The 22,323-nt window shown below is 39.8% G+C and overlaps 1 protein-coding gene across 1 annotated transcript in view; it reads left to right on the forward strand.

Moving 5' to 3' along the window:
- Positions 1–13,946: 13,946 nt before the first annotated feature.
- The window catches only part of LOC108719383 (fibrocystin-L), a 112,772-nt gene continuing 104,395 nt past the window's right edge, over positions 13,947–22,323 (forward strand). Inside the window, exon 1 of the mRNA XM_018268211.2 lies at positions 13,947–14,046. The gene's annotated coding sequence lies outside the window, so the exon portion shown is untranslated. The remainder of the gene's footprint in view (positions 14,047–22,323) is intronic.

Here is a 22,323-nt window from a genome sequence, read left to right on the forward strand (position 1 = left end):
ATGATAAACCTTTTTTTCACTGAATTGAATCTGGCCCAAAGTTAGGTAACCTACAAATAGTAAAATGGCAGCAGATTTTTTTTTTTAAATGTTAAACAAATTGCCAAAAATTATTACCGTAGTACATTATTAAATGGCATATTTTTAAAATTCTATTACATTTTCACTCTGATTTAGCCAGGCTATTATTTTAACTTATCTTAGAATTCCGGTTAAAACAATAACAATTGCCACCTCAAACTAGAAATCAGGCTTCATCCTTTCAAAGAATTAAAAAAACAAATTCCTCCACGCTAATACCACTTTAGTGGTACTTAGTGAGGGGCGAATTTATTCGCCATGTGCAAATTCTCGGCGGATTTCCGCATCTTCACTGCAAGCTAATTAATTTGCAAATTTGCTGCGAAAATTTGACAATTATCAGACGCCCATCGACTAATGCAGGTCAAATGTCGCCGGTGTTGAAGTTGTCGTCAGCATCAATTTTGACGCCCGCGTCAGAATTCACGTTTTGGGAATTTTCCCCCCATTTGTGAATTTCGCAAATTTCTTGGCGAAGCGAAACGGGGCAAATTCGACCATCACTAGTGGTACTGATACATTTCCACTTAATCATAGCTTTCTCTATGTCATTTTGTATGCAGACATTGCAAATATTGTTCCCAACATCAGAGCTTTGAATGGCATCTGATTCCTGGAAGCCACTTCAACTCAATTCTAACTCTTTATGACAATAAATTATCATATTACTTCATTACAGTATTATACAATTTTCAGTATTCCAATGAAAATGCAGTTGTACATGTATCTTATAAAATCTATTGCTTCTTTAAATAAAAACCATAATAGGGACCATAATTCATTACAGTACATCCAACAAACCAGAGCACTGTGTTTTACCTGCAAAATAAATGATGTGTCTACGAAATTAGGTCAACATTCAGGCCTTTTATGAATTCTTCCTCCATGCCTAACTATGACGCCTCTGTAGCAGCACAGATCCTGAAGGAATGAGTTTTATATTGGCTTGTGGCTAAGCCAACCTATGAGAACTTGTTTCATTTGAAATTTGGATACAAAAGTTGTATCATCATGTAAAAATAATGGACCTGGAATGTTTGGTCTACACTTGCTAAGTTTCAAAAAAGCTTTTATGGGCTCATGTTGAGATACTAAAAACTGCCTATCCCTAAAAGTTCACCATTTCAAAAAACATCTGTTTATGACCTTCTGATAATTACTCTCAGTCAGGGGTGCTCCAGCCATCAGATGTTAGTGTCCAGCAGATTACCAGGGTGGCAAAAAGCTGCTCCTGGTAGCTTTAAGAGCTGAAATTTTGATTTTTGTCTTTGAACTAGCAATGCACCCCTCCTTTTAACACTGTAAGGTTAAGTGTGGAGAGGTAAGGGACAGCATGACTTCGGCCCCCACAGGGTGGCAGCTGGGACTGAAACACCCCTGCTCACAGTTTATCCTGGACTAATATTACATCCAATATGTCTAACCCACCTGCTTTATGCTAAGTGTCAGACACTGCTCTCCAAAGAATATGCCAAAGCATGCAATATATGGTCACTTCACTTACACTTCCTTAGATGGTCAGGAATAGTAGTAGTTACAATCAGTGGTAGAATTCACTTACAGGTCAACTAATCACCTACTTTGAAGGTTACTTTCAGTGGTGCTCTTCAGTGGATCTCTCTATCACTGATCACTCAAGGCTCTACACTGGCGTGCTCACCCTGGAGTACTAAACCATCTCCTTTCCTCATTGGAACCTCTGGTTGCTCTACTAGTGACTCTCAGCTTGACTATCAATCCTAGAGTGAGCTATTAAGAATCATCCCTCACACTAGCTACTCCTACTGATGCCTTCTACTTCAGGCTCTCCAATACCAACCACCCATCCAGCAAGTGGGGTCAAAATAGACAGAACACATGGTCCCTTTTTAAAGACTAGAGACACCTGCCATCCCTGACCAATTATAGAACTGCCAAGGAGCTTTACCCTGGAAAGGGAACAAACTCTAAAATTATCAATTGTGTCTGAATGAACCCTTATACGCACTGATTAAAGTGAAAGGTGGCCAAAATCTTTAACTTCCAACACTGAAAAAAAATGCAAATATCCTTTCTACCTTTACCTACAACCACACCTGTAAATGCATCAGACCATGCCCCCACACACTTATAGTGCTTTAAAGCCATTGTGTTGTTTTGGGATTATAACACAAAGATGAGGAGGGCACTGCAGCAAGCAGTTGTCAGGAGAGTCTAGAAACACTCATTGGTTCCAACAGGGGCCAAGGTGCCGGCGTAGTGATGTCATTGATGTTCTGACATCATCATGCTTTGCTGCCAAATTCAAAATAAAAGGATGCCAAGAGCATGTGTTCAATACTCAAATATAGGTTATTTTCCTGTGAGTTCCTGGGTGTAGAGCCCTGCAGTGGGTTGAGTACCCACGGGTTACTTGGAAAAAAATGGGTACCCTGTGGGATGAGAGTAGGTGTTTGGATGTGGGTATAGATGTGGATCTGTGGGTTTCAGGTCAGGTTGTGGGTCTCATCTATATTTTTTTTCTTATATTATCTATATTTTACTTTCTGATGATTTCACTTCAGTTTGCAGCAACATCACTTCCTGTTTAATGGTGTTTGGCGGGTTGCAGACCGGGTTGCAGATAAGGCAGTTGTGGTTCGCATAGCGGATGCAAGAAAGTACAGTAGTTATGCAAGTTTCAGTTCGGGTTGTAGGCTGTGGGTTTTGGGTTTTGGACTCAAGTCTCAAAAATTGGTTCTGCACAGGACTCTACTTTGGTGTGCTTAATTTATCTTTCTGATTGATTCTTGGTTCCAGACTCTCCTGCTTTGATTTTTGGCTATGCTGATTGCTGTCTGTCCTGATTTTTGCCTGGATACCAACCTCAAGCTTATTTAACCATCTGTGTACATCGTATTGGACTGTTTCTGCCAGTTTGTGTTCCAGCTTCTAGTGATGGGCGAATTTATTCGCCAGGTGCGAATTCGCTGGCGTCAAAAAAACGGGCTCCAGTGTCAAAAACGAGACGCCGGTGCCGTTTCGCCAAAATTTCGCCATTTCGCGCAAAATTCGTGAATTTTCCGGCAAAGCGAAACAGCGCAAATTCGCCCATCACTACCAGCTTCCTCCAAGGTCCTCACTTCAACATCATTAAGAGCCATCAGGCCCTGACAGCAAAAAAGTTTCCTACAGTTAAAGCACATTCTGCAAAACTCACATAAAACACCTTTATAGAAAGAGGGAAAAAACGTTATATTGTATAAAATATTTATATTTATATTCATCCAATACAAAGAAAAAAAAGTGTAAGCAATATCAAAGGTCTTGTTCAGAAGAAGAGAAAACTAGAGCTGGATATCCTGTTCTAAAAAAAAAATGAAACATAGGAATTATAGAGTTGAAAGAACGCTTGGGGAAAAACGTATGGTTATTCTAAGAGCTTTCAAAACATTCAATCAGTGATTGAGAAGACTTGAAAGACCTAATTCCACTGTCATATTATTAAAATGCAAAAAGAACCTGTTCTGCTAATTCATGGTTATAAATAACCCAGCGAGACATTAAAGGACTTACAGTAGAAGGAACATTTAATGCTTATTGTCTGAATTGTGTCAACAATATAATTATAGTATGACAGCAAATAAGGTTTTGATTTTTGAAAACATTTAAACTGGATGGGCAAATCTGACCCTTTTAGATTTTCCAAAAATTAGCTTAACAGCAAAAAAATCTGACCCTTTTCGATTTTCCAAAAATTTGCAAACATTTTTCAAACCGTGCAACATTTTTTTATTATCCATTATAGTTTATGGGTCTTTTTTTCTCATCAAAACTCTGCAAAATATTTTGCCCATCCCTAGAATATGCAGCATGCTCACATAAGGCACGGTACACACGAAACACGAAGAAATTTGACACTCAAGGTATTCCCTACATATACCAGGTTTCTGAAGAATTTCACAATTAGAAGTGTTTGTTACTTAATACTGTGCACATTTTAGAATTGTGCCACAACTTAATTCTACAGTATATCTTTGTTTATAGTGTTTTATCTGGGGTTTTAAATGTATTACAAAAAGTTGATATACCAGTGTATTTAGTCATTGTGGGACATTCACTAAGATTCGTTGTTGCGCCAGCGTCCGCTTTGTCGCACTTCGCCAGGCGTATTTTGGCCAGCGCTGTGCACATTCACTAAAATCCGAAGTTGCGCTCAGGGGAAGCGTAAGGATGCAAAGTTGCGCTAGCGTTAATTCGCCAAGCAAAGCAAAGTTACACTAACGATGCTTAATTTGCATACGGCGCCAAATTGAAGTTACAATGGAGGTATATGTAGCAGCACTACACAAGCCTGGGAAACCTTCAAAACAGCAAATAAAATTTTTATTTTGTCCTACACATGTGCCCACTGTATAGTTAAGTTGCCATGAGTTAGGAAATGTAGGGGGGAAGGAGGGGAGCCCCAAAAATGTTTTCAATCTTTTTCAGCCTATCACCCATAAAAAATGCCAGCGTTTTTTGGGACTTAGAAACATTTGTAACTTTTTTTGAAGCAATCCCTATCTACTCTATTGCACTTCGCCTGGTCTGAGGTGGCGAAGGAAGTCTGGCGTAAAAGGTAGTGTTCAGAATAATTTGCGCGTCAGTGAATTTGCGTAGTTACATCAGTTGCGCAAATTCGCCAGGCTTAAGGGTGCGAAGTAACACTAGCGAATTTACGCCAGCGTCCGTTTTAACGAAAATGCGATACGCTGGCGCATTCACGCTAGCGTTAGGCGCTTTGGCGTTTAGTGAATTTGCCCCATTGAGTTTAAAAAACAGCTAAAACAATGAACCTTATGATGGTGAATGGTAGTTTTTTACAAAACAAATCTACACTTGTGTCAGTTATGCAAGAAAGCAGTGCAAGATTGTCTTCTTCAAACACAAGTATATGCAGTCATGCTACTTCAAACAATATAGAGTAGATATTGCTGTTCTTTACATATTATTTTTTTCTGTAGGCTAATCATAATCAAATTTGATATTTCTATAGCATTCAAGAAACACATATCCAAGAGGCTAAAGCTTCTAAACTCAATAGCACATACTACGATAATGAATACATGAACAAAACTAGTAATTAGAATAAAACGAGTGACTTATGGCATCTAGATGGACATACTATCATTATAACAAATGATGTGTATCTTCCAAACACAGACCAAATTCCAACACGCAGAGACATAATAAATCAACAGAAGAAATTATAATCCTAGGAGTGGATGTCAACCTCATTATTAACTAATCAAATCAAATAAGTTCCTTAACCAAGAAATTTGCAGCAAAGTTGAGACACCAAGGGGCCGATTCACTAACTTCGAGTGAAGGATTCGAAGTAAAAAAACTTCGAATTTCAAAGTTTTTTTTGGGCTACTTCGACCATCGAATGGGCTACTTCGACCTGCGACTATGACTTTGAATCGAAGGATTCGAAGTAAAAATTGTTCGACCATTCGATAGTCAAAGTACTGTCTCTTTAAAAAAAACTTCGACCCCCTAGTTCGGCATCTAAAAGCTACCGAAGTCAATGTTAGTGTTAGCCTATGGGGAAGGTCCCCATAGGCTTGCCTAACTTTTTTTGATCGAAGGATATTCTTTCGATCGTTGGATTTAAATCCTTTGAATCGTTTGATTCGAAGGATTTTATCGTTCGATCGAAGGAATAATCCTTAGATCGTACGATCGTACTATCTGCGCTAAATCCTTCGACTTCGATATTCGAAGTTGAAGGATTTCAATTCCCAGTCGAATATCGAGGGTTGATTAACCCTCGATATTCGACCCTTAGTGAATCAGCCCCCAAGAGATCTCTCTATTGTGGTGATCATCGGTCTGAAATGGGTTACCTTTTTATGTGGCTTCATCTAGCAACAAAACATACATGAAGGGACTTATCACTCAGATCAAAGTCCAGGGGACAATTTATTTCAAATTGTCAATGTTTCATCAGATATGACCCCCAAAAATTGGTATCCCAGAATTTTCTCTGGGCTGGGTACACAAATGCCAGAATTAAAATTGAAAAAAAAAAAGAGTTTTTAGAAGAAAATTGAATCATTTATGTTCATCCTGGATACAGCTGAAAGTCCATCTTGAATGTTGATTGAGTTAGAATTGGGGTGAATATGGGATGTTCTTGAAACTGAGAGCTGAATGGCTAATGTCTTCATGTATCTGTAAACTTGTTATGTGCTAAAGTGGGCCCTGAACAAATGTCAGTCCTCCAAACGGGGCTTGAACGGGACCTGAAACTAGGAACCCACAAAAAGAGATATTGCATTAGAGTGAAATAACTAATGTTCATAAACCTCCAGATTAGACCAATGCATCCCAACCCAGACACAGGAGATTCGAAGATTTGCTTTATTATATTAAATGACTTCTTCCCTACGACCCCCTTTCCCTCTTCCTGACACCCAAACCTTCTTCAAATTTATAGACTTATGCTGAATGTAGTTGTGTATGCAAATGCTTAACATGGACAATGTGCTCCCCTCAAAAAATGTGGATTATTTCCAAAAGTTGAACAGTCAGTATTCATATTCATGTCAACAGGAAGTAGTCTATTGTGGGTAGTACGGTTTATAATGTTTTATTGCCTTTATGAACAAATAATTGCCTCCTGAATATGTTAATTCCCTTAACATATATGATTCTAATGTATCACGTTTTTTCCATTTCGTCATAAGTATTGAATGCAATACTCAAAGTGACATCCAATGGTTGATTCATAACCAGGCAGTATTTCTGTCTTTCTACTACTTATACCTCTTTCAGGACAAACCTAACATGTTGGTTACTTTAGCCTCTACTTGACTATATAATTGGTTTTTCTGGTTTTAAAGCTACTACAATAATTAAACAAAAGAAGGACACAAAACATTCCTTTCATGGCATTTTAAATTTGTTAATTAATGGAGCTGTGAAGTATCTAAAGCACTAGTTACGTATATGTCATTACCCAGGTAATGCATGTTGCCATGGAAACTGTTTTCAACCTATTTAATATAGTTGCTTTTTTGTACCTGACTGTTTACTCAAAGGATGTGCATGTTAGATTGGTTGAGCAGGTTTGTATTTTTTATTAAATTATCTGAAAGCAAATAAATTGACACAGTATCAAGTTTACAAGTTGAGTGACGGGCAGCACACTTGTGTCAGGAACAGACATAGTCTGTCATTAACCTTATTAGCTTTATCTGATGCCTGCAGTAATAAGCATCTCTGGGCTATAAAGGAGACAGGAAACTAAAGGAAATGTGGTTGGGTGGATGTATAAACTTGCTTGGTAACGCTTGAATACAATGTCTTGACTTTCCCATTTCATTACAAATCTGCCACGCCTCTCTTGTGTTCAACACTATCACTATTATCCATTCTCTCCACTCTATTCCATCAAGTCCAGTAGGTTTTCTCACAGCCCACTACCCCAACTGGGAGTCTGAAACCCCTTAAGCATCAATGGCACCAGGTTTTGCTAGAATGGCAGCCCAAAACAATGGTCCAACCATTGCCTTTACAATCAAACAGGCATTTTGCTGGCCAAAAAGTGCCATGTCCTTATTTGGCTGATATAATGCCACCTCATGCAGTGATGAGCATAATTTTTTGTCAAGTTTTACCGCAAAAATAACGGCCATATGAGTGAAAAATGGGTGAAAAATCTGTCAATGAATATCTGACACTTAACTGCTGCATGAAGACAGAATGAAGAGAAACAGATGCTGAGAGAGGGATAGTGAATATAAACGTGATTATTTCAGAAACAATGCAGAATATTTAATTGATTGTATTTAGAAAGTTTCTCATTTCAGTTTGATGAAGCTTATATTAAATTTTCATTTTCGCAATAGTTCCCCTTTAAGCATTCTTTATAACATTTAGAGGGTAGTTTACTGAAATCCAAATGTATCTAATTTTTTAAATAAAAAAACCACAACCAAATTCCAATACCGAATTTTACCTTATTTATTATTAAAAAAGCTCAATTTAATTGGTTCAGGGAAAAACTCAATAAAAACTAGCAAAACCCAAATCGTTTGATTTTTTTGGGGTATTTTCCCAAATTGCTATATTTTTGGGGGTTTTCCCAAAAATCAAGAATATTTTGGATTTTGCCCAAAAACCGGAAATGGTTGGGTTTTGGGCCTAATTCCTGTACAGACCACAGAAACTTTAAAATAGGATAAGGACTCCTGCCATTGACTTATACACACCCTTGGCAGGTCTGAGATGGCGGATATTTGGATTCTGGCTTTTTGCAGCATTTATTTTTAATAAATACCCCAAAAATTCTAGTTTTTCACCAAAAAGTCAGATCAGATAAATTTGGAGTTAGGTGAATAACCCTTTAGGTGAACCTGACTGTCAGAAAACAACATGAAACTGCCATGGGCAGTAATGTTGCTCCAATCTATGCAAAGCTGTATATGGCTTACTTTGAGGAGACTATGGTATATAAAAATCCATTATACCAACAACACTGCATGGTATATCTTCGCTATATAGACGATCTGTTGATCATTTGGGATGGTTCATAAGAAAGCCTATGCGAGTTCCATACTTTTCTCTACAGTATGGAGGTGACACTGAAATAATGAATAACTCTCGTTTTCTTGATGTCAAAGTCACTAGAAATGGCCCCAGATTGGATACCAATCTGTTTAGAAAAGATAAAAAGAATCTCCTACACTACAGTAGTTTTCACCCAGACTCACTCAAGGCTTAAATTTAACACAATATATGAGACTGAAAAGTATTGTAATTAATGAGGGAGATAATCAAAGGGTATATGTGAGATGACAGATTGATTTAAACAAAGAGGTTATCCAGGTGAGGTACTTTATGCAAATTTGAATAAATTACACAATAGAAGTAGGAGTGAACTACTTGTTTCCATTAAAAGGGATGATAAGAAGGGAGAGAGATTGGCCTTTGTCAGCAGAAATGCCCATGTGGTTTACTCTATGTGGGTGAAATTGGGCTTAAATTGATGTGGATCCACAAGTTGGACACTATATGGCCTAGGGGCCTTAACAGAGAGTATATACCAGCCATGTTTAGTTTTGGGTTGGTGACTGGGCCCTGTACATACTGTGTGATATATGATTGAAGAGTAACTTGTAAATATATATAACTGAATTTTTTCTCTCTTTCTTTTTAAGGGTATTAGTATGACATGTATAATAACATGTGTCTCAGGAAGGTGCTGAGTACAGTATGCGGAATAGGTCTTTCGGGCATCTCGGGTAAAAGTTATGATGTGTATGGTACATGATCTCATGTATAAAAAATAATTTTTGGTACACTATTTTCAAAAATGATTTTTCAGTATCACTAGTCTATCGTGTCTAGCCCCAGGCTAACAGTTATTCCAGGGTTTCCTTGCAATGCACTTGCACATAATTCATCAGAGCAGGAAAATGGAACATTGGTGCTGGCCACAAGTTTCCATTTCTGCTCAATTGTGCATCCAAACTACTGATTTGCCACCCCAGAGGCACCTTACTTTAGGACAAAGCCACCTTCTATGGAAGACCTCCCCACACAACCTCCACACATACACTGACAAATATTCCTGTTTATTAGTCCCCTTCTTTGGACAGGGCTAACTTTCATTCAGTTGCAGGTTAGATTGCAAAATCTGTGTCTTGAGGTCAACTGATTCAGATTCAGCCAGCTGACCCAGAAGTCATGTTGTATAAGCAGAATCTTGGCATGCAATTGAATATACCAGCGTGAAACCACAGAATGTCCACAATGTGGTAGTGACCACAATAGTTATAGTTGGAGGAAGATCAATTTGTTTTTGTTGCTATTTTAGCAATGACATTAATATGGCTGCAAAAAAGGTAAAAACATTGCAAACATAAATATTCAAACACACACTTTCCTGATTTAATCAGGTTAACTAGTTCACCCAAAATGAATTGCTCAGTGTTTTTCTCACCTAAAAAGTTCACTTCTCCCATGGATGTAAATTCACCTCCCCAAAATCCCACTAAAATATTTTATAGGCCTCCAGCCCCTGTTACTTGCCCACAATTTAGCTCTTTCTGCACTTGCTGCTGCATGGATATTCTGCCTTCATGAAACACAGGAGACATCTGGCAGAAGAACTAGGGTTGCATTATTACAAGGGTGAAATTTTAACTTTTCACTTAAATTTCCCAGCTGGTTATAATGGAGTTTGGTGCTATACAAGGGGGCATGATAAGAAAACCAGCACTGTATATCTCTTTTTCTTTGATAGAGCTCCCAATACATTATATATAACTTTTGCTTCTTGCATGTTAGAAGATCCCCTGCCCCCAATTGCACCCACTAATGTCCTGCGTCACCGAGGGAGCTAGCACCACTATTGGCAGCAGTAGTTTGGCCAGTGGATGTGAATTGTGCAAAGAGAGGTGGGAAGGAACATCTCCCACACATTTCTGTCATGCTATCAAAGACATCTTCCTTTTAGTGCCCGAGGCAATGTTTGTTTCTGTCGCTCATTTCATATGAATGTCATATTTTCAGACAGACTTACAATAACACACTGCAAATGGATAACATCTCTGGGGAGCTTAGAATTTTTTGTAGGTATTAAAGGCAAACAGGGTTTATTTGTTACTGCTATCATTAAGCAAGGAATTAAGGGGGACATGTTCCTGAAGGTTTGCTGCCTACCAGCAATAATAGCTGCCCGAGTCAGAACGTTTACAATACACGTGAATTTAAAGAGAATCTCAAAGTGCAGTTCCCCAGAAAAAAAAACATATACATGTATTACAATCAATTATTTTAAAGTACACAATGGCAAATATTGCCTTCAAGTGCAGATGTCATGCCATAGTGATTGCCATAGGTGTTTCAATTAGATAATTCTGGGATTTATTATCCAAAAACCTGCCATGTAGAAGCTAGGGTTGTGTCATAATAATCTTATTGGGTTTTTAACTGTTTTATTAGACTAATCTACTTTATGAGAAGACACTTTATCTGGAAAACATGGGGTTGCTAGCATTCAAGATAATATATTCCATACATGTATATTCCCATATCCCATCTGTCTTGTGCCTGCCAGCTCTATAGCTTGTGATTTACTAACTGTGGCAAACATTTGAGTCTGGTTTTGCCCCCATGAGAACAGACACAATACTAGCCTAAAACTGTCTAAGGTTCCAATGATAATATCTGTATAGTTGAGAACACTGCTCGTTATACAAAAGACAAAGGTGAAAAATCTAAACTAACCTGCCATGCCAGCTTCTGGGAAATCTGTAACCATTGGTCACTATCTTGGCATACAAAACACAGTTAGTGCATGACTAATCATCTCTGATTTACTGTAATATCCTGGCACCATCATTATGCAATAAATCACAGATATCTCTAATTTTAATTAAGACGCAGCCTGATTGCAATTTGCTTTTGCCCAAATGAAGCAATGTTAGTAACAACACAAAGTTCTCGTCCTATCCAATCATGGTCAGTCAAGCTAGAATAAAGGGATCCCGGAATCAATCACAGTCATAACTCACTGTGGCAAAACTTTTCCCTACCTAGAAATAAGTGCTTTGAAATTCTACAGAGTTTAGATGAACATATCCAGGAGGTGCTCATACTGTTTCAGATATTCTTTCCCCTTGTGTTACAGAAGTCGCTGCTGTTGGCTTTACTGAGGTTCTTAAGAGAAAAGATAGGGATAAAGGTAAGTTGGAAACAGGGAACAGAGACAAGGCAATAGTGATGAGTGGGTTGACCTTAAAGGAGAAGGAAAGCTCCAAGACGCTTTATTGTCAACAGATTAGCCACAATAGTTCAAGCTAGAACACTATATTTATTCTGTTGAATGCTTTTCCATACCTGAGTAAACAGCTCTAGACGCTGTCTCTGTTTGTTTAGGATAGAAGCTGCCATATAAACTTGGTGTGACATCACTTCCTACCTGAGTCTCACCCTGCTCACTTACAGCTCTGAGCTCAGATTACAGCAGGGATGGGAGGAGTGAGGGGGAGAGGAGCAAACTGAGCATGCTCAAACCCTGCCCTGGAGGTTTAAGCTGAAAACAGGAAGTCTGATACAGAAGCCCATGTGTACACAATAGAAGGAAAGAAATGCTGTGTTTCTTTTGACAGAGGACTCAGAGCAGCATTACTTTGAGGGTTTACTGGTGTAATTATATAGACCTTTCTGATAAAGCTTACTTAATTTTAACCTTTCCTTCTCCTTTAAGCCCACGGGTGCCACAAAATGTTTGATTCTAGCCAAGAATGTGAGCCCCAGGTGCAGGTTTGGGTGGTGGATGTTTAAACTTTAAGCAGAGCCCCTCTCTGTATGGGGTGTTTTTTGACCTCTCTCCTATGGTGCTTGATCACCCAATATATGAGAGGAGTTGGATAGGGGGTAGGTAACAAGTGAGAAGAGGAATTCAGGCTGGATTAGATGCGTTGGAAATTAAAAGACTTGTTTATTTCCCTTAAAGAAACAGGCATTACCTGCCTTTTATAGAGAATAGTGTAGACCCTATTGTAAAATAGGAGGATATTATAAGTCACAAAGGAGTCCATGAGGTAGATTCACTAAAGGGCAAATTGTTGCCAGTGAACTGCTTCAACCATAGTTTGCACAACTTCACCAGGCACAAATGCGCTAAGAATATGCTAATTCACTAAAATGTGAAGTTTCATCCCAGGCGTTGAACACTGGCGACTTTTCGGTAGCGTTACTTCGGCTGTGGGAGCATTTCATAGAGAATAGCGCTAGCCTAGTGAAAATTTGCTAGTGATCTTGCACTTAGGTCAATTTGCATATGGCGTGTAATTTAAAGTTGTATGGACCTCTTTATTATAAATGTTGGTGCAAATGCTTGAAGTTACCACTTTTTCAAATACATGTCCAGGGAACCTTAATAAAGACAAGAGAGTTAATAAAATGCCCTACCCATGAGCCCACTGTAAAATTAATGTTCCATATGTTATTAAATGTCTGGAGAAAACCAGTTACCAAAAAAAAAGTTTAAATCAGGAGCTTTGCAGGCAATTCCGCTTCAAAAAAGGAAAAGTCACCAGTGTTTTTGGAACTTTAATGCATTTTCAGCACCCAGAATATGAAGTAAGTGACAGAAGATTGAAGAAGATGTTACTTCTTTTAAGCACTATGCCTGGTCTGAGGGGGCAAAGTCAACTCTGGCGAAAGCGGTAACGTCCACTAAAATCTGCACTTTAGTGAATTTGCGAAGTAACGATGGTTTGCCAAAGCGAAAATTCACCTGGTGATAGAGTGTGAGTGAATGCTAGTGACGGTCCCGTTAGCCAGAAAATTGGCGCCTGCACCTGTTAGTGAATTGGTGATGTCCCTGGGGGTGGCAACGCTAGCGAAAATTCGCTAGCATTACCCACATCGGCCTTTAGCGAATCTGCCCCTATGACCATATAAAGGTACTAGGTTGAAGGCAGAACATTTGCATTCAGGGTACAAGCAAGATCAATCGTCCTTTCTCTCCTCCCCTCGCATTAGAAATGGCACCTACTCTTACACTAATCCTCACATTGTGCCATTTCTGGCTACTTTATGTAACTCAAAACACTTCATTTATGTTATTAAAGAAAAGCTTTTTCAAGTGACACTGCAGAAGAGAATGGAAGCTGAAGCCTAGAATTAGCAGCATAATGAATAGATGAAAGCTTCCAGGCTCAGTGCTGTGGCTTTTCAAGGTAGTAGAAACTATTAACCACCAGCTGACAGTTTATAGACAATGACAAGTGCCTGACAAGAAAATGAGTAGTTGTACGTCACACCTCTCCTAATCATAACAACAAATACCAGCAGAGACATGGAGCGATCAGTGCTGGGCAGTTGCTATGCTGGAGCAACACTATAAATTCTCTAGCATCCTAACACTCCATTCAATATTCAGTGCAACAGGCAAGTGTGAGTGATCCATAGGACTGACTGCCTTCTCCCCTTCACTGACAGGTAAGCCCCCAACCCAAAGACTATTCATTTATGTAATGGCAGGGATTTCTCACTGCGCTATATCTCCTGTCTAGATCAGAACCTGAGACAAGGCACAGAAATTTATATTTCAATTTTTACTCAGTTTAACTTTCATGTTCCATTTTATAGATTTTATATTTATCTTTTATGTTACTGATCATTTTAAACTAATTTAAATTTTTTTTCTTTTTTTTTATAAACTATTTTAAATAATTTCCCCCCTTTTTTGCTCATCATTATAAACAAATGTTTTGGGGTGGATTTATCAATTTTCAAATTAGAGTTATTTTTAAATTAGATCACGTAAAGCATCTCAATGATTTTTCAAAATCATTTAGAGGGTTATTTAATTAAATCTGAATTTATCTCATTTTTTTTAAATAAAAAAACCATGACCAAACGCCAATACCTGATTGACCATCCTCAAATACGTAAATAGTTGGATTTTCAGGCTAATTCCAGTGCAGACCACAGAAACTTCAAAATAGGATAAGGACATTGACTTCTACACAACCTCTGCAGGTCTGAGAAGGCAGATTTTCGGATTCAGGCCTTTTGGAGCATCAGTCTTTAATAAATCTCGAAAAAAAAAATTTTAAAAAATGAAAAATTACAGTTTTGCCTAAAAAGCCTGAACGGTTAAATTCAGAGTTTAGTAAATAACCCCCTTAATATTAAATTGAGGAGAAAAATGTTTTGCAATAAGAAGCAAATTGTTCCACCTATTCTTTTTTTGATTTGACCATTTAAAGAAACTTTTTTGAAATTTTTTCATTGAAAGTTTTTGTATTTTTTTGATTGATAGATTTTGAAAATGTGGGTTACTTGCTTTTTCTCAAAATTACTTACTGATTTTTTCAGCCAAATGCCAAAAATACTATATTTTGTTCAAATGAAATGAACAGCTATTGATTTGATCAAGAAAGATCATGTATGCGCTCTGCATTTTCTCCATATGTTTACATCAAATTAGTGCTGTTATGTAGTTTAGGTACAAGTATGGGATCCGTTACCTGGAAACTCATTATCCAGAAAGCTCTGATTTACAAGAAGGCCATAGAGAGAGAGTTAATTCTGCAAATATTATGTATATTTATATATATTCCTCTTAATTTAAATGGTGCCAGCAGTGACACTAATAATTCTATATTGATTCCCCATTCCTCATTATTCAATCATTGTATAAAACAAAGATTTATGTCTAGACAAGAGGGAATCTGTAAAACATTATCAGAAATACAATGTTAGCTCCATTTGTCTTTGCGCTTCACTTTGCTTTGTCAATGTGAAAAATGAAAAAGCTCAGACAGAGTTGACGTAACAGTTTTCACTTGTAATTTTGAATACATGTTTGACAGAATTTATGGAATGTATTTCCTTTAGGCAGAGAAAAAATTCTTTTGTCATTGCTATAGTGTGTGTCAGTAGCGGAGAGAATGCAATCCAAACACAGCAGGTATTAATCTGCTTTTTTATCCTGATCCAATAATTGTACCCATGTCACCCTTCATTTTTTTAAAGGAGAACAAACCCCTAAAAATGAATATGGTTGAAAATGCCATATTTTTTTTATAGAGAACTTATTGCACCAGGCTAAAGTTTCAGCTTGTCAATAGCAGCAATGATCCAGGACTTCAAACTTGTCACAGGGGGTCACCATCTTGGCAAGTGTCTGTGACACTCACATGCTCAGTGGGCTCTGAGCAGCTGTTGAGAAGCTAAGCTTAGGGGTCATCGCAAATTATCAAGCAGAAAATGAAGTTTGTCTGTAATATAAACTGATGCTTCAGGGCTGATTATTAAATTATGATGCTAATTGCACTGGTTTCTGTGCTGCCATGTAGTAATTATCTGTATTTATTACTAATCAGCCTTATATTGTGACATTTCTATTCTATGTGTACTTTATATTGTGAGTGGGTCCCTAAGCTCAGTAAGTGACAGCAGCACAGAGCATGTGCAGTGAATCAGCAGAAAAGAAGACGAGGAGCTACTGGGGCATCTTTGGAGACACAAATCTTTACTGCTAAAGGGCCGTGGTTGCCTTGGGCTGGTACAGAAGTCAAAAACATAATGTACAACAGTTCTAGCCTACTTCTTTAGTTAAGCCTTAGTTCTCCTTTAAATACTGAACTAAACAGATTAAACATATTTTATTATAATTTATTGACATAGTGCCGACATATTTCTCAGTGCTTTACAGAGATTATACATCATTGTCATCAGTACCTGCCACAATGAAGCTTTCAGTCTAAGTTTCCTCTCACAGTCGCACCTGGGAATGTGCACTGAGCAATATTCTCTCTCTTTTGCATGAATATACAACTGTCACCGCTAGTCATATGGTTTCTTTATCATTTCACCTTTTGTTCAGCCTTTGCATTCAATGAACTGTATTTCCCAGCAATATCAAAATACTGCACTCTTGTTCTGTGACCCTATCAGACAGCTTGGATTGAAAAGAAGCGCATTTGAATCTACCAATAAACTCTATTCATTTGTTTTAAATGAAAAAGCCTTAAAGTGTGTCACATTGAATCTGTAGATCATAGCCTTTGCCAATTTTATAATAAGGGTAATAAGGGCTTTTGAATGTGAAAGAACAGAATGCAGTGCAGTCTACGCTATTGTACATGCGTTTAACCAGTGGAAAGTACCATTGGGACATGCACCAATTCAATGGATGCCGATGGAATGCTGCCTACTGCCTAGTTTGCACTTATAGACATGGTACCAATCAGCAAGTAGCATTTACTCATCAACCTTTTGAAAGAAACATTTAGGGGCCGATTCACAAAGGGTCTAATATCGAGGGTTAATTAAACCTCGATATTCGACTGGGAATTAAAATCCTTTGACTTCGAATATCGAAGTCGAAGGATTTAGCGCAGATAGTACGATCGAACGATCGAAGGATTATTCCTTCGATCGAACGATTAAATCCTTCGAACCGTTCGATTCGAAGGATTTTAATCCAACGATCGAAGGAATATCCTTCGATCAAAAAAATTTAGGAAAGCCTATGGGGACCTTCCCCATAGGCTAACATTGAGTTCGGTAGCTTTTAGATGGCGAACTAGGGGGTCAAAGTTTTTTTTAAAGAGACATTACTTCGACTATCGAATGGTCGAATAGTCGAACGATTTTTAGTTCGAATCCTTCAATTCAAAGTCGTAGTAGAAGGTCGAAGTAGCGCATTCGATGGTCGAAGTAGCCCAAAAAACACTTCGAAATTCGAAGTTTTTTTACTTCGAATCCTTCTGTAAGGTACCTTTGGTCGCAGCTCAGTCTTCTCGTGGACGCAGGCGCAGGGGTGTGCAGGGTTCTGCGCATCCTTGGCGTCTGTTTCCGGCGCCCGCGTCTTTGCGCGGGCGCGCGTCCGTTCATTCGGGCGCGCGCGCGTCGCGACAGTCGCGGGCGCGCTAAAGTTGACGCACGGCGTCCTGACGCTGCGTCCTTACGTTTGGCGCCAATCTGTCCCTATTTATCCTTGTCGAAAAAAGCAAACAGCGCTTGGTGATTATTTTCCTTGCTCCTGAACCTTTGCTGTTGTACCTCTCTTTGAACTTGATTCCTGGATTTTGACCTCGGCCCGTTTCTGACCACCGCTTGACTTCTGCCTGCCTATCGACCCTGCTTGTTTTGACTACCGCTTGTACTCCGCCTGCCTTCTGACCTCGGCCTGTTTCTGGTTTGCTTGAACTCCGCCTGCCCTTCGATCTCTGCCTGTCTACGGATTCTTCTCTACTCTAACACGGCCTGCTACCACCACCTGTGAGCTCCTGCTGTACACTAAAGCAGTTTTAACTGCTAAACTCTTCTCCAGTGGCTCCTACCCTCCTGGCACTCCTGACAGAATCACCAAGCCAGAATGGAGCCATCAGAAGAGTTGCCAACTCTAGTCGATCTGTCTCAACAGATTGCTGCTCGGACCCACGTTGTGAGGGATCTTCGGGGAGACTATCAGAATGTCCAAGAACAACTTCAAGACATTCGGATGTCCACTGCTGCCTCGCCTCCTTCCTCTTCAGGACAGTCGGATTCGGGAACTGCAGCTGCTAGTGCATCACATGGGGAACCCAAGGTAGCGATGCCCGACAAGTTTTCTGGCGATCCTAAGACTTTTAGAACTTTTATTAATGGTTGTCGCCTCCTCTTTACCCTCAAGCCCCACTCTCATGCCACAGATCAAATCCGAGTGGGGGTTATGATTTCCCTTTTGCAAGGACAACCACAAGCCTGGGCCCATCGTTTGTTGGAACAGAATAGCCCTCTTCTTGCCTCCACTGATTCCTTTATCCAGGCGTTATCCAAGATCTATGAGGATCCTCATAAAGTAGAGACTGCTGAAGCGGCTATCAGTAATTTACGTCAACTCCGTAGACCTGTGGAAGAATACGTGACGGACTTTCGTTGTTGGGCACCAGACACCTTGTGGAATGACAGGGCCCTCCGGCATCAGTTTCGCAAGGGTTTGTCCGATCAACTCAGGGATGAGTTGGCTAGAGTGGGTCTTCCTGGTTCTTTGGAAGAGTTGATTCTTCTTGCCATCCAGATTGACAGAAGATTAAGGGAGAGACGTCAGGAAAGAGGGTCCAGTATGCCAAGTCAGGCATGGGGCCATGAATGGGTGCTTCCTACAGCTCCTCCTCCAGTCCTTGTTTCTCCTTCTTCTGATGGCGAGCCCATGCAAATCGGGGTGGTACGCAAGACCCTGTCCACGGAGGAAAGACTGCGACGAAGACGGCTAAATTTATGTCTATACTGCGGTCTTTCTGGACATTTGTTAAGGAATTGCCCCACTCGACCCAATGGTAATTTCCTCTCACAGCAATCTTCTAATACTCCCTTGGTTCCCTCTCTCCAGTCTTATGTTCTTCTACGTCTCTCTTTGCAGTGGAACCAAAGAAAGATTGAGGTGGATGCCGTAATCGACTCCGGAGCTTGTGGGTGCTTCATAAACCAAGACTTCGCGAGTCAATACAAGATTCCTTTTATTTCCAAGGCCCAGCCAATACCTGTTAAAATGGCTGATGGTAATTTTGTTTCTTCTGGTTCTGTTTCGCAAGAAACCCCATATATTTTTGCTTCTTCTTTAAGAGGTCACTCTGAGTTAATAAAGTTTGATGTGATGGAAAACCTTCTTTTTCCCGTAATTCTTGGCATTCCCTGGTTGAGGGGTCATAATCCAACTATTGACTGGCAGGCTGGAACAGTTTTCTTCAACTCGGATTACTGTCGTTTGAATTGTTTTCCTCCAAAGATGCTGGGTGCAACCATTTCCGATGATGAACTTCTCCAATTTGTCCCACAAGTCTACCATGAATTCGCTGATGTCTTTAACAAGAAAGCGGCTGACTCACTTCCTCCCCATAGGAGTTATGATTGCCCGATCGATCTTCTCCCTGGCGCATCCATCCCTTTTGGAAGAATATATCCTTTATCTGAGCCTGAGTTAGCTACTTTGAAGGACTATATTGATGAGAATCTGGCTAAAGGCTTCATACGTCATTCTTCTTCTCCTGCCGGTGCAGGTATTTTTTTTGTTGAGAAAAAAGACCACTCCCTAAGACCCTGCATTGACTTTCGTGAACTCAACAAGGTGACAATTAAGAATCGTTACCCGTTGCCGCTCATTTCTGATCTTTTTCAAAGACTTGGTCGTGCTACAGTTTTTTCTAAGTTAGACTTGAGGGGTGCTTACAATCTGATTCGAATACGTGAAGGGGACGAATGGAAGACTGCCTTTCGTTCCCGATATGGTCATTTTGAATACACCGTCATGCCCTTTGGCCTTTGTAACGCTCCTGCCACGTTTCAATATTTTATCAACGATATTTTTCATGACTTACTGGATCAATTTGTCATCGTATACCTGGATGATATTCTTGTTTTCTCCAATTCTTTAGAAGATCATCGTTCTCATGTGAGGGAGGTTCTGCTTCGTCTTAGGAAACATCTTCTCTACGCCAAAGCTTCTAAGTGTGAGTTTGAGAGATCTCACATTGAATTTCTAGGATTCCGAGTTTCTAGTCAAGGTTTCAAGATGGACACTAAGAAAGTTGAGGCGATTATTAACTGGCCACCCCCGAATGACCGAAAAGGGGTTCAACGTTTTGTGGGATTCGCAAATTTTTATAGAAGGTTTATCAATAAATTCTCTTCCATCATCAAACCTCTCACAGATCTTACAAGTTGTAAAATTAAATTTTCCTGGTCCCCAATTGCTCAACAAGCCTTTGAACTTCTTAAAAGACTTTTTATTTCTGCTCCCATTTTAGTCCATTCCGATGTTTCCAAACCTTTCGTTCTTGAAGTGGACGCCTCTGAGGTAGCTATTGGAGCAATTCTTTCACAGCGAGCTGGCCCCAAAGACAACTTACATCCGGTAGCGTTCTTCTCTAAGAAGTTAACTCCTACTGAAAGGAACTATGATGTTGGAGATCGTGAGTTGTTGGCGATTAAAGGTGCTTTGGTAGAGTGGCGTCATTTATTGGAAGGAGCTGTCCATCCTTTTATCATTTTCACTGACCATAAGAATCTGGAATACTTAAGATCCGCAAAGCGTTTAAATCCTCGTCAAGCTAGATGGGCACTCTTTTTCTCTCGTTTCCAATTTCATATAACTTACAAACCTGGGGCCAAAAATGCAAAGGCTGATGCCCTGTCCAGAGTTTTTCCGGTGGAGAAGGTGTCCATGGTTCCTGATACAATTCTTCAGTCTGGACATTTTTTACTTCTGCAGTCTTCTTTTATTGATCGTCTAAAGAAGGTTCCTCAAGCTCCAACAGATTATCCTGGTGTTGAAGATATTTTTGCTCAAGATGATTTACTTTTGAGGAACAATAAGTTGGTGGTTCCACCAAATCTTCGGGTGGAGGCCTTGAGAATAGTTCACGATCATCCTTTAGCTGGGCACACTGGTATTCGAAAGACCTTAGAATTGGCCAGACGTCTTTTTTGGTGGCCCTCGTTAATAAAAGAATGCACTGCTTATGTGCGATCGTGTGAGTCCTGTGCTAGATCCAAGTCTTCTTGCAACAAACCTGTGGGTCTTCTCCGTCCCTTACCCCTTCCTGAGAGACCTTGGAGTTCTATTTCCATGGATTTTATCGTTGAACTGCCTCCATCCAATGGGTGTAATACTATTTTTGTGGTTGTCGATCGCCTTACCAAGATGGCACATTTTATCCCTCTTCCCCGGCTCCCCTCTGCTGCCATGACTGCGGATGTGTTCATTAAAGAAATAGTTAAATTACATGGTCTTCCTAAAGAAATTATTTCTGATCGCGGTACCCAATTCACATCTAGGTTATGGACTGTGTTGTGTAAATCCCTTGGTATCTCTTTGTCTCGTTCTTCAGCCTATCACCCACAGACCAATGGGCAGACCGAGAGGACTAATCAGACGCTGGAGCAATACATTCGTACTTTTTCTTCCTATTTGCAGGACAATTGGGTGTCACTTCTTCCATGTGCTGAGTTCTGTTATAATAATTCTATGCACTCTTCTACTGGCCAGACTCCTTTCTTTTCTAATCTGGGTTTTCATCCTATCATGTTTCCAGATGTCCTTTCTGAGGTGACCCTTCCTGCATTACAAGATCGTTTGGAGTTTCTTAAACAAAATACGTCTTTTTTGAAGGAACAGATAAGTAAGGCTCAACAAAATTTCAAAACTTTCGCAGACAGAAAACGAGGGAAGGATCCTGAATTCAAGAGTGGTGACAAGGTTTGGCTCTCTTCTTTGAATCTTCGGCTCGCTACTCCTTCCAAGAAGTTGGCTCCAAAGTTTCTGGGTCCATTCGTTATCAAGAGGGTCATTAATCCTGTGTCCTTTGAATTAGAACTTCCTGACTCTCTTAAAGTATATCCTGTGTTTCATGCTGCTCTGCTTAAAAAATTTGTGCCTAACATCTTTCCAGGTCGTGTGTCTCCACCTCCTCCAGTTATCTCTTGTCAAGGCGAGGCTGAGTTTGAAGTGGAAAAGATCTTGGACTCCAGAGTTCGTGGCAGAAGGTTGCAGTACCTCGTCAAGTGGAAAGGTTTTCCAAATGAAGAGAATTCCTGGGAACCAAAGAACAATGTTCATGCTCCGAGGTTAACCACAGCCTTTCATAGGAAATATCCTGACAAGCCTGCTTTTGACGTCCTGAGGCCGCCCCTCAGGGGGGGGCAATGTAAGGTACCTTTGGTCGCAGCTCAGTCTTCTCGTGGACGCAGGCGCAGGGGTGTGCAGGGTTCTGCGCATCCTTG

Source organism: Xenopus laevis, chromosome 6L, assembly GCF_017654675.1.
Source record: "Xenopus laevis strain J_2021 chromosome 6L, Xenopus_laevis_v10.1, whole genome shotgun sequence".
In the NCBI taxonomy this organism is placed as follows: domain Eukaryota; kingdom Metazoa; phylum Chordata; class Amphibia; order Anura; family Pipidae; genus Xenopus; species Xenopus laevis.